The sequence below is a fragment of the Triticum dicoccoides genome, chromosome 7B, assembly GCF_002162155.2.
Source record: "Triticum dicoccoides isolate Atlit2015 ecotype Zavitan chromosome 7B, WEW_v2.0, whole genome shotgun sequence".
Lineage (NCBI taxonomy): Eukaryota > Viridiplantae > Streptophyta > Magnoliopsida > Poales > Poaceae > Triticum > Triticum dicoccoides.
In genome coordinates, this window is record NC_041393.1 from 507529242 (window position 1) to 507542700 (window position 13459).

Genomic DNA, 13459 nt, shown 5'->3' on the forward strand with positions numbered 1-13459 from the left:
ATAAAGCGACAACCATATGGCTCCTGCCAGTTGCCGATAACTTGGTTACAAAACATGATCATCTCATACAATAAAATTCAGCATCATGCCTTGACCATATCACATCACAACATGCCCTGCAAAAACAAGTTAGACGTCCTCTACTTTGTTGTTGCATGTTTTACGTGGCTGCTACGGGCTTAAGTAAGAACCAATCTCACCTACGCATCAAAACCACAACGATAGTTTGTCAAATAGACTCCGTTTTAACCTTCGCAAGGACCGGGCGTAGCCATACTTGGTTCAACTAAAGTTGGAGAGGCAGTCGCCCGCAAGCCATCTCTGTGCAAAGCACGTCGAGGGAACCGGTCTCGCGTAAGCGTACGCGTAAGGTTGGTCCGGGTCGTCTCGTCCAACAATACCGCTGAACCAAAATATGACATGCTGGTAGGCAGTATGACTTGTATCGTCCACAACTCACTTGTGTTCCAACGTGCATATAACATCAACATAAATAACCTAGGCTCTGATACCACTGTTGGGTTTCGTAGTAATTTCAAAAATTTTCCTACGTGCACACAGGATCATGTGATGCATAGCAACGAGAGGAGAGTGTTGTCTACGTACCCAACGCAGACCGACTGCGGAAGCGATGACACGACGTAGAGGAAGTAGTCGTACGTCTTCACGATCCAACCGATCAAGCACCGAAACTACGGCACCTCCGAGTTCGAGCACACGTTCAGCTCGACGACGATCCCCGGACTTCGATCCAGCAAAGTGTCGGGGAAGAGTTTCGTCAGCACGACGGCGTGGTGACGATCTTGATGAACTACAGCAGCAGGGCTTCGCCTAAACTCCGCTACAGTATTATCGAGGAATATGGTGGCAGGGGGCACCGCACACGGCTAAGGAATCGATCACGTGGATCAACTTGTGTCAACTTGTGTGTTTAGAGGTGCCCCTGCCTCCGTATATAAAGGAGCCAAGGGGGGAGGGTGCGCCGGCCAAGAGGGAGAGGCGCAGGAGGAGTCCTACTCCTACCGGGAGTAGGACTCCCCCCCCAATCCTATTCCAACTAGGATTCCCAAGGGGGAAAGAGGGAGAAGGGTGGCCGGCCACCTCTCCTAGTCCTAATAGGACTAGGGGAAGGGGGGAGGCGCGCAGCCCTGGTGGGCAGCCCTTTCACCTTTCCACTAAGGCCCATGATGGCCCATATGGCTCCCGGGGGGTTCCGGTAACCTCCCGGTAACCCGGTAAAATCCCGATTTCACCCGGAACACTTCCGATGTCCAAACATAGGCTTCCAATATATCAATCTTTACGTCTCGACCATTTCGAGACTCCTCGTCATGTCCGTGATCACATCCGGGACTCCGAACAACCTTCGGTACATCAAAATGCATAAACTCATAATATAACTGTCATCGTAACCTTAAGCGTGCGGACCCTACGGGTTCGAGAACAATGTAGACATGACCGAGACATGTCTCTGGTCAATAACCAATAGCGGGACCTGGATGCCCATATTGGCTCCTACATATTCTACGAAGATCTTTATCGGTCAGACCGCATAACAACATACGTTGTTCCCTTTGTCATCGGTATGTTACTTGCCCGAGATTCGATCGTCGGTATCCAATACCTAGTTCAATCTCGTTAACGGTAAGTCTCTTTACTCGTTCCGTAATACATCATCTCACAACTAACATATTAGTTGTAATGCTTGCAAGGCTTATGTGATGTGTATTACCGAGAGGGCCCAGAGATACCTCTCCGACAATCGGAGTGACAAATCCTAATCTCGAAATACGCCAACCCAACATCGACCATTGGAGACACCTGTAGTACTCCTTTATAATCACCCATTTACGTTGTGACGTTTGGTAGTACCCAAAGTGTTCCTCCGGTAAACGGGAGTTGCATAATCTCATAGTCGTAGGAACATGTATAAGTCATGAAGAAAGCAATAGCAACATACTAAACGATCAAGTGCTAAGCTAATGGAATGGGTCATGTCAATCAGATCATTCTACTAATGATGTGACCTCGTTAATCAAATAACAACTCATTGTTCATGGTTAGGAAACATAACCATCTTTGATTAACGAGCTAGTCAAGTAGAGGCATACTAGTGACACTCTGTTTGTCTATGTATTCACACATGTATTATGTTTCCGGAAAATACAATTCTAGCATGAATAATAAACATTTATCATGATATAAGGAAATAAATAATAACTTTATTATTGCCTCTAGGGCATATTTCCTTCACTCTCAACCCAAAAAAGAGAGCCATGTGGTACTAGATTTTTAATCAGTTCTTGCATGAACTTCTTCGTCGATGTTCTTGTGTGTCCACCCACCTTGGACTGCCGCTCGGGTGTCAGGTGGTAGGAAGGATTTGTTCTACACATTTTTTTTAGAAAAGGAGGTTAACCCCCGGCCTCTGCATCATTCGATGCACACAGCCATTTTATTAAGAAAAGAGGTCCAAAAATCTCCTCAAGTGGTCTCAAAAGATCATGAAGAAACAAATGCCACACGCGGCCAAAAATAAAAAAAGCCACAACCGGCTATAATAGATCAAGATGTCTACACACCTAGCCTATTACTGGACCGCCATCCATATCGGTTGTATGTATCCCGTGCAACCGTTTCCCATCGGTTGCACCCAATAGCCATGTGCGCCCTGTGGTCCGTATGGCTCAGCAAGGACCACATACGGATCCATGTAAACGCTCTGAAGATGACCTGCAAAAAATTAGTAATGTTTCGTATGTTAAAGGCAGCATCATTCCGACAATTCCATATCGCCCAAAGCAACGCACATGCTCCGACTCTGATTTGTGCAGCTGTCTGAGGTGACACCCCATTCAGTCAGTCATGAAAAAATTGTGATATTGAAGTTGGCGGAGTGATGTTAAAAGCAACATGAATAGTTCTCCAAAGTAATCTAGCAATCGGACATTTAATAAGGAGATGTTCAATTGTTTCATTCTGGTCACAAAAGCAACATCATTGACTCCCTTCCCAATTGCGTTTGGCTAGATTATCTTTGGTTAAGATTACACCTTTGTGAACAAATCACAAAAACACTTTTATTTTCAACGGCACCTTAATTTTCCAGATATGGCCCGACCTTGGGATGTCTCCAGTATTGATTAAATCCGTATACATTGATTTAACCGTGAAAACACCTGACCTCGTTAAGTTCCAACTTATCGTGTCATTGGCATCCGAAAAATTAATCTCCATTAACCTACGCACAAGATGCAACCATGTATCCCAGCATGGACCCACAAGTGCCCGATGAAATTGAATATTAAGTGGAATGGACTGCAACACAGACGCCACGGAAACTTCTTTCCGTTGTGCAATGTGATATAAAACTAGATACTGTAATGCTAATGGAGTGCCCCCTAACCAGGTATCCTCCCAGAATCGAGTTCGTTGCCCATTCCCCACTTTAAATGTCACTCTGTTAAAGAAAGCAATCTTCGTCCTCATAAGTCCTTTTCAAAAAGGTGAGTCCGATGACTGTGCCGTTACCTGAGCCAAAGACTTAGCGTATAAGTATTTGTTTCGAAGTAACTGCAACCACAAACCCTCAATCTCCACTGAAAGGCGGTATAACCATTTGCTCAATAAGCACCTATTTTTCACTTCTAAATTCTCAACACCCAATCCGCCCTGGCCCTTTGGTCTACAAATCATCTCCCACTTGGCGAGCCTATACTTGGCCTTATTCTCATCAATTTGCCAAAAGAATCTGGATCGGTAGAAGTCTAATCTTTTCCATACTCCTACTCGTACTTCAAAGAAAGAGAGGAGGAACATCGGCATGCTCGTTAGCACCGAATTAATAAGAATTAACCTTCCTCCATACGATAAACGTTTGCCTTTCCAACAACTCAATTTCTTCTCAAACCGATCATCAATACATTTTCATTCTTTATTAGTAAGTTTGCTCCTCCCGAACAACTGTTTATATCTAGATACGTAAAAGGAAGCGCACCTAATTCACACCCGAACAACTGTTTATATCTTTCTTGCTCCTCCTTGGCGCGTCCAAAGCAGAACAATTCGCTCTTATTAAAATTAATCTTGAGCCCGGATAGTTGTTCAAATAAGCAAAGAACTAACTTCATGTTCCTTGCTTTCGCGAGGCCATGCTCCATGAAAATAATTGTGTCGTCTGCGTATTGTAGGATAGATACCCCGCCATCAACTAGATGTGGGATAAGACCACCTACCTGACCATCTTGTTTCGCTCTGTTAACAAGCATGGTCAACATATCAACCACGATATTAAAAAGGATTGGTTCTACACATGAGATGTAGTTAGATCCAAAGGTTTAGAGTTTGGTTTGAAAGCAATTGTGTTTCCGAGATGCATATGTCACTGCGTGGGAATGAATCTCTCTGACTCCCTCCTCATACTAACTACATCTTCTTTTCTGTTGATGTGTAGATATGGTTTCATATGGTCTGGTTGACGAGAGTTCACGTGTTTTAGTGTTGCGGTTGCCTTCTACTGCAACTTTCTCCATTCTAGATCATTATCAATAGAGTGTCGGGGCATCGACGACAGATGAAGCACTTGCCCCGCCATTGCAAGAGGGTTCCTATTGTGGTGATTGAAGGCTCTAGGTGATTTGGACTTGTGTATGATTACAGGTAGTTAGACTTGGTGTTTTGTTTTCCAGCTAGTTCTTCGACATAACGAGGACGATACTGAAAGTCAATCATGTTTTTAACTTTTTTTATTTATCTATATTCATATCTTATCTGTATATGGAAGGTTGGGGTGTGGCGTCGGCGTAACTGTAGAATCAACCAAGGGAGGACAGGTTGAGGGGGTTCCTACTGCCGCTCAGACGACGGGTAGCAGGAGAGTTTGGTTCTATACGCGACATGAGTTTGCCAAGTCTCATCTGCTCCTTTCCCGTCCTGGCCTCGTCGTCTTTTGCGTTGAGGTATATAGAGGGTATGTTCATGTTGCCCGATTGACTGAAATTCATGTGTTTTGTGGTGCAGGTGTCTTCTATTGCAACTTTCTCCAATTTAGATCATTACGTTCAGTGTCAGAGCAATATCGGTGTACCCAGTCTTAAACTAGGGAGGCATGCCTCTGGCCAATGGCGTTAGCCGATAGGTGAAGCCTTTGTCCCGTCGTTACAAAGGGGGTTTTGATGGGCTGACTGAAGCTTGTTTGAGGTGATTTGGACTTGTGCGTGATCTCAGGTGGTTACCCTTGATGTCTTTCCTTTCAGCTACTTTCGCCGTCCGTTAATAAGTGTACATCTAGGTTTTGTCCGAAGGTAAAAAATTTAAAAATTTGACCAACTTTATAGAAAAGAATAGTAGCATATATGACATCAAATTGGTACATTATGAAACTACATTACAAAACGAATCTAGTGATACTAATTTAATACCATAAATGCTGCTACTTTTTTCTATAAAGTTGATCAAAATTTTAAACTTTGACTTAGAACAAAATTTAAATGTACACTTATTCGCGGACGAAGGGAGTAGTTCTTCAGCATCTCGAGGACGAAGTCAAAGAAACAAATCGGGTCTTTCTCGAGATAAAAGCAACCAAAATGTTGTGCGTTTTTGTTTGCATTACTATTATCTTATCTTCATCTATTTCGCATAAAATAACGTGTTCATATTTTTTCCCTAAACAATAATTTTTTTAGGAAGACATCCAATCTATTCATCTTTAATCATGACAGTACAACGAACATAAAAAATAATAAAAATTACATTCAAATTCATAAACCACCTAGCGACAATTACAAGAACTGAAGCGAGCCGAAGACCCGCCGTCATCACCCCTCCCTCACCGGAGGCAAAAATTATTATAGTAGACAGTCGAAAAATCGCCGTGCTAGGCCTCGTAGGACCATCACACTAGAACAATAACAACCACCAATGAAAAGTAGCATAGATTGAAAGAAGACACATGAATGAACACGAGCAACAAACAGATCCGAACAAATCTACCAAATGCATATCCGCCGGAGACACACCTACAGTCTCATCGACGATGCTAGATGCACCACCGAACAAAGGCTAGGCGGGAAGAAATTTATTCCATCTTCAGGGAGTTGCCGCCGTCTCGCTTTCATGAGCAGAACACAAACCCTAACAAAACTCAAAAACACATCTTAAGAACGGAGCCCTCCCACCGACAAGGCCCAGGATCCATCACGTCCCCATGGCCCTAAGGCTACCGAAGACTAGGCGGACCGGCGGCGGCGGGCGGGAGGCGGAAGAACCCTAATTCTGATCATCTTTTTGTTTTGCCAAAATTAAACCATCATCTTCATCTATATATGGGAGGACGACACTGCACTGAGCACTACCAACGACAGATTCCACGAATGAACATCACCTACTTAGGTAACTAGCAGCCTGTTGCATCAATCATGACACTTGCCATACGTATATGCACTTAGAGCATCTCCACCCGTCCCTCCAGGAAGGCCTTCAAAAGCACTTTTCTAGGCCCGACGATAAAAAAATATTCCACTCACATCTTCAGAGGCTCGTTTTTCGCCGGATTTGACAAAAATTAGCCCCGGCGATCCCACCCCAAACCCAGCCACCGGGGGGCAGCTGGGGACGCCGGCGCCACCTTTTTTGCCTCCTGTGGCCCACCTGCAGCCACTCCCCCCCCATATTCTCTCCGCTCGTCGCTTTCTCTTCGTAGAGCCCCCGTCTTCTCTCTCCCCCTGCCAGCTCCGCCCGCGTCCTGGCCGCCCGACCTGCCTCGGTGCCTCCGCACAGCGTAGCGCGGCCTCCCGCCAGCCCTCTGTGGCCGCGCGCCCTCGTCGGGCCGCCGCGCCCGACCTCCCACGCCCACCAAACGGGGAGCTCGCGAGCTTAGCGAGGCTGCGCTCGAGCGGCCGCTGCTGCTACTTTGCGCTCGTTTCCAAGTGCGGGCCGTGGTGCGACGAGCAGGCAGCGTTCCGCGGCCACGCGCAGCTGCTAGAGAAGGTCGGCGGGCGCGGCCTCGGACAGGGGCGGCGCGGCGCCGCCAGGCGCGCGCGCAGGCGCAGCAGCAGGCGCGGACCCGGGCGCGAGAGGCCAGGCGCGGGCGCGAGAGCGCAGCAGGCGCGGCCTCGGACGGTTCGGCGCGACGCAGCCAACCACCTAGTCCTGCGCGTCCTGCAGCGCGTCGGCGGAGGAGCTCCTCAGGCTGTTGGATTGCCTCCGCCGCGGCGAGCGCGACACGCATGACGCCGGCCGAACGGACCCCCGCGTCTCGGCCGAGCCCAGCGGCGCGTTGGCGTCGGCGTCCGGCAAGAGCGCGCGGGCGAGGCGGCTCGAGTGGGCCGAGGTCGAGTCGGTCACCGGCAACTTCTCGTCCCGCGTGATCGGCCAGGGCGGGTTCAGCACCGTGTACCTGGAGTCGCTCACCTCCTCCCGCCTCGGCGCCGTCAAGGTGCAGCGAGCGCCCCCACCGCGTCTTCCACCAGGAGCTCGACGTGCTCATGTCCGTGCGGTCTTCCGCCAGGCCTCCGTCGACGCTCGCGCTCCTCCGCTGGCTGGAGGTCGTCGACGCCGCCGCGGTCAAGGTGCTCGACGAAATGCCGCTCCGTTTGTGGGAGTCCAACGCTGCTCGTGGGGAGGCAACGAGTGGAAGTGGTTTGGCCCTCAAGGCCTAAGTTCTCGCCGGCAGCCCCCCAGAAGGCGAAAAAAATGCCTCCTGAGGGGGGCAAACGGCTGGAGATGCTCTTACAAACTAACGTGGCATTGCCCGTCAAAGATTCTACTATCTTATCCCTCGTTATCAGTTACGTAACTTTTTTCTTGAATAGTGCTTCTTCTGTTCGAAAATACTTGTCGTTAAACTGGGAAAAAATGCATCTAGAACTAAAATATGTCTAGATACATTTTCTTTTATCCATTTTGATGACAAGTATTTTTGGGCGAAGGAAGTATGTCTTATCGCTCGGTCGTTATCGGTTAACTTCGACCCACTAGCCAGTTGGTGCAATAAACTAACCTTGCTAGGATACGACGAGGTCGCGCGGCTTGTACATCCGGCGTAGAGTAGACGGAGCTGGGGAGAAAACTCGCCCGCTTGTGTGCGGTTCTACTGCTGGAAGTCGAAGGCGACTTTGGCCGGGGAAGCCCCGGCGCCGCACGTCGTCGTCGTCGATAGCACCACGCAGCCACCAACCGCGCCTGCACCCGTCTCCATGCATGCATCTGCCACGGAGCTCCTCAGCGCTCTGTCTATCTCGAGACGGTTTCAATAGGATGGCTGGGGGAAGCTGGAGCGCGGGACTGCGACTGGCGGTAAACTAAGAACTAACCGGTCGTCAATGCAACAGCAGCTGCGCACATCACTGGACTGCAAGTCTGCAACAATTTCCACTGGCGAGCAGTGAAGTTAGGTTTGTTTTGTGCCGCACGAAATGCCGAAGAAGTCCGCTGTGCTGCCACCTATCTCGATCGGCGCATCAATTGTCCATACCGAGGAATTCCCACACCGAGCAGCCGTAGGTCGATCGTAGACCCGGCGATGTGGATTTTTGTCAATTAACTGCTTCAGAAGGTTTCCTGCATCATGCAAAACTTCTACGTACTAGTTTGTCCTCTTCTCGGTCACCCTCCTATGACGGCGGGGCATGCCACGAGTGGCAAAATCTGACCCGCAGCTACCAAACAGTGGTAGGAGCTGGTCCGGGCCGACTGGTTTTCACAGCTTCTGTTCTGCCTGCAAGCTTTCTGGTTCTTTCAGTCCTTTTGGACTCTGGCTTGAAATTTCGAAAAAAAAAAATATGGGGCGAGCCACCCAGTTCCAATACCTAGTGGATCAGCTGGCAAATAAATTGCCAACATGGAGAGGGACCTCGCTCCGGAAGAGTGGAAGACTGCTGCTGGTTCAATTGGTTCTATGTGCCATTCCAATTCATGCTTTGATGGCTCTGCAACTATTCCCTTCGTTTCAAAATAGATGACCCAACTTTATACTAACTTTATACTAACTTTAGTATAAAATTGAATCATATATTTTGGAACGGAGGGAGTACCACCGATTACAATTTTGGCCTTGGAGACAATTTGGTGTGGTTTCATTTGCTGTGCAAAGAGAGAAGCACATAGTGGTGACAATTCTGTGGCTTGGGACCAGATTCGCACCCACGTTGGGCTGGTCGACTGGGCGTTCCCAACCTACGATGTCAAACACAACAGTACAAGCACGGTGGCTATGGCTGCGACGCATTGACCAACAGAGACCTTGGGCAGAGTTCAAGTTCAATGTCACGACCGAGGCAATGACAATCTACCAAGCGACAAAGCATGCAACTCTGTGCAATGGCGACAACACTCTGTTCTAGGAAGATAGATGGCTTCAAGGCGATCGTATATAAGACTTGGCACCTAACATCTATGACGTGGTGGCCCCTAGGACAAAGTCCTCACGCACTATTGTGAAGGAAACAATGAGTTGCCTCAGTTGGAACTGCCGGTGGCTTGGGAACCCCGAGGTAATTCGGGAGCTTCGCAGTATTGTGAAATAGGAAGGACCCTGTCTTCTTTTTCTCATGGAGACCAAAATTTCAGCAAAGTGAGTAGAGAACCTGCAGAACTCATTGGGAGGTTGTTTTGCGGTGAGTAGCGTCGGACTCAGTGGAGGACCGGGCTTGTTCTGGTCTGCTGAGCTTGAGGTTGAGCTCAAAAATTATAGTGCTGGCCATATAGATGTTTTGGTGCAGCAAAAAAAGGATACGTCCAAAAAATGGCAAGTGACAGGTTTCTATGGAGCTCCGAGAGTGGAAGATAGATGCCATAGTTGGAGATTCATGAGAACTTTGTTTGCCATCCGGCATGAGGCATGGATGTGCATTGGGGATTTCAATGAAACATTGTTCGGCTCAGAACATTTCTCTCATTCACCAAGGCCTGAATGGCAAATGCGAGCGTTCCGGAAGGCAATGGATGAGTGCGCTTTGGTTGACTTAGGCTGGTCAGGGATGGAATATACATGGGACAATAGGCAATCGGGTAGGGATAATGTGAAAGCCCGATTGGACAGAGCCTTTGGCAACACAACATTATTGGACATGTTTGCGGATGTTAAAGTCCGGCATATTGTTGCAGCGGAGTCAGACCACTGTTTTGTATTGGCTAATCTCAGGGAAAGTCTAGCTTCGAGTGCACCTAGGGGGCCTAAACCCTTCCGATATGAAGATATGTGGCAGATACATATGGACTATGATCAGCTCATTCTAGATTCTTGGCAGAAGGGTGCGGGTTGTCATGGCCTTACTGGCGTGGTCCAAGCCTTAAATAGTTTACAAATTCAACTATCTGCGTGGGGTAAGAAAGAGTTCGGCTGTTTAGCTCGCAAAATTCGTAAGTTGCGTGAGAAGTTGACCCGACTGAGGAGTCGATCGGTTGGCCACGATCCATCCGAGGAGGAGAAAGCTATTGTCAAAAAGCTGCGACTCGCTTTGCATCAGGAAGAGATATGGTACCGACAAAGATCTAGAGTGCCATGGGTACGTGATGGAGACAGAAACACGGGGTACTTCCATGCCCAAGCATCTCAGCGTAAGCGCATGAATCAGATTGAGAAACTTGAACGCTCGGATGGCACTATGGGTGTCAACCCTGAGGAGGATCAGGAAGAGGTTATGAGTTTCTTCCAAAACCTGTATACCTCTCAAGGTTTTCGGCAGATGGACGATCTGCTCGATTTTGTCCCGAATAGGGTGACGGACCAAATGAACTATGAGCTACAAAAACCATACAGTGCTGATGAAGTTAAACGAGCCTTGTTCCAGATGGCCCCATATAAAGCTCCGGGAGTAGATGGCTTCACATCGGGATTTTTTCAGCGCCATTGGAATATTCTAAAGGATGACGTAGTTCCAGCTGTGCTCGATTTTTTGAACGGTGGTGAATTGCCTGTGAGGTATGAACGATACTTCCATTACTTTGATCCCCAAGGTATGGTTTCCACAAAAAATCTACCAATACCGACCAATCTCTCTATGCTCGGTTCTGTATAAAATTGCTGCCAAAGCTATTACTCATCGGCTAAGGGAGTTTCTGGATGATATTATTGGGGTTGAACAGAGTGCTCTTGTCCCGGGCCGTCTGATCACAGACAATGTTCTAGTTGCATTCGAAACTGTACATGCTATGAAAAGATGGAAAAAAGGGGGAAACACTGTTTGTGCTGTTAAATTAGATATAATGAAAGCCTATGACCGCATTGAATGGCATTATCTCGAGGCGATCATGCTGAAATTGGGGTTTGGAATGGACTTTGTTCGCCTGATTATGAAGTGTGTTACTTCAGTACGTTTTGCAGTACGTGTTAATGGCGAACTACTCCCCTTCTTCACTCCCTCACGTGGATTCCGTCAAGGTGATCCCGTCTCGCCGTACTTGTTCTTACTCTGTGCCAAGGGCCTCACATCATTGCTGAATTTCTATGGAGGGGCTTATATTGACAGAGGGATACGGATCAACCATCAGTGTCCGTGGATAAATCATCTATTGTTCGCTGATGATAGCTTGATCTTCATGCAAGCTTCGGTTCATAGTGCTCATAGATTGAATGCTATTCTCGGAATCTACGGGGATTGTTCTGGTCAAGCAGTCAACAAAGAAAAAAGTGCAATATATTTTAGTCCAAACACTTCAGCCCCTATCCGAGTTATTCTGAAGCAAACATTGCTTATACCAATGGAAGCTTTTGGTGAACGTTACCTCGGTCTTCCAACAGCAGTTGGTCGAATTACATGAGGTACTTTTAATCATATTGGAGAAAGGATTCGGACCAAACTCCAAGGTGGTATAGAGAGACTAATCTCTTGTGCTGGAAGGGAAGTCAGAATCAAAGCAGTTGCTCAGTCTATACCTACATACAGTATGTCTTGCTTCCAGTTAACAAAGAAAGTCTGCAAAACTCTGGCCTCGTACATGGTGAAATATTGGTGGAGTAGCAATCTTGATCGCCAGTAGCTTCACTGGTTGTCCTGGAAAGCACTTGCATCACTGAAGGTCAAGGGAGGAATGGGGTTCAAGGATCTGCAATTTTTCAATATTGCACTGCTCGGTAAACACGGGTGGCGGTTGATGACGAACCCAAACTCTCTATGCTCAAGAGTTTTAAAAGCAAGATATTTTCCTTCTTCTGATTTTATGAGTGCTACAACGCCAAAATCCTTGTCTGCTACTTGGCATGCGATCATTGCAGGGAAGGAAGCGTTGAGTACTGGCCTCTTGAAGCGTGTTGGCAGGGGCACGTCTGTAGCCATTTGGGAGGACAAATGGATTCCGGGCACTAGATCTATGACTCCGGTAGCTCACATTGGCAATTGACACTTACATCGAGTTTCTAATTTGATTGATGCTGAAACTTGGATGTGGAAATCTCAAGTGATAAGAGAAAACTTCATACCCCCTGACGCAGATGCTATCCTAAATATCCCTCTAAGGGTCGGTGGCGGTGATGATATCCTGGCTTGGGCCTTTGAGAAATCTGGTTCATACACTGTCAGATCAGCCTATCGCTCTCTTATGACTTATAACGAGCACATTGCTCTAGAGGAAGGGACGATAACCGAAGTTTCAGCGACAGAAAGACAGTTATGGTCCAGGTTGTGGAAACTGAAGGTTCTGCCAAAAGTTAGAGTGTTTTGGTGGCGGGTTCTACGGGGTATCTTACCGGTAGAAGCAACGCTCAAATACTGACATATCTCGACAGTGAGTACATGCAAAATCTGTCAGCATGAAGATGAGAATATGATGCACGCCCTGTTGAACTGCTCCCATGCAAGAGGATTTTGGGCCCAAGCACCGGATTGGCTTGGGGTCAGGCGACCTGATTTACATCCTCTAACATGGTCAAAAGATGTTATTTGCAATCCAAGTTTCTCTTAGTCGGACCGTGCAAAGCTGGTTACAATAATGTGGGCCATATGGACTTCCCGGAATAATGTCACTCATGATAAGGGAGGAACAGATCCTACACAGTCTATGAGAATGATCAGGGAAACTTTGGCTTTGCTTGATCTTCCGAAGGAGCACGCACACTTACTCCCAGGCCACAGTTGGCGGCCGCCCGAGGAAGACGAAATCAAGATAAATACTGATGGTAGTATTGCTATGGAAGCTCGAAGAGGAGGAGTGGGAGGAGTTGCTCGTTCCCATTCCACATTTAGAGCTGTGTGGTGCAAACCTTATCAGGGGATTATCGACCCCCTCATCTCTGAAGCCCTTGCACTCCGGGATGGTGTCATCTTTGCAAGGCTGAGGGGTTATGAGAAAGTCGTGACGGAATCCGACTGCTTGGAGTTGGTTAATCTCTGGAACTTGTGTCATGATGCAAGGGCATTGGTGGCGCCTAACTTAGCTGAAATACTGGAGCATTCTAATAGTTTTAAATCTTTCCATATTCATCATATTCCTAGATCAGCTAATTATCCTGCTCATCAGT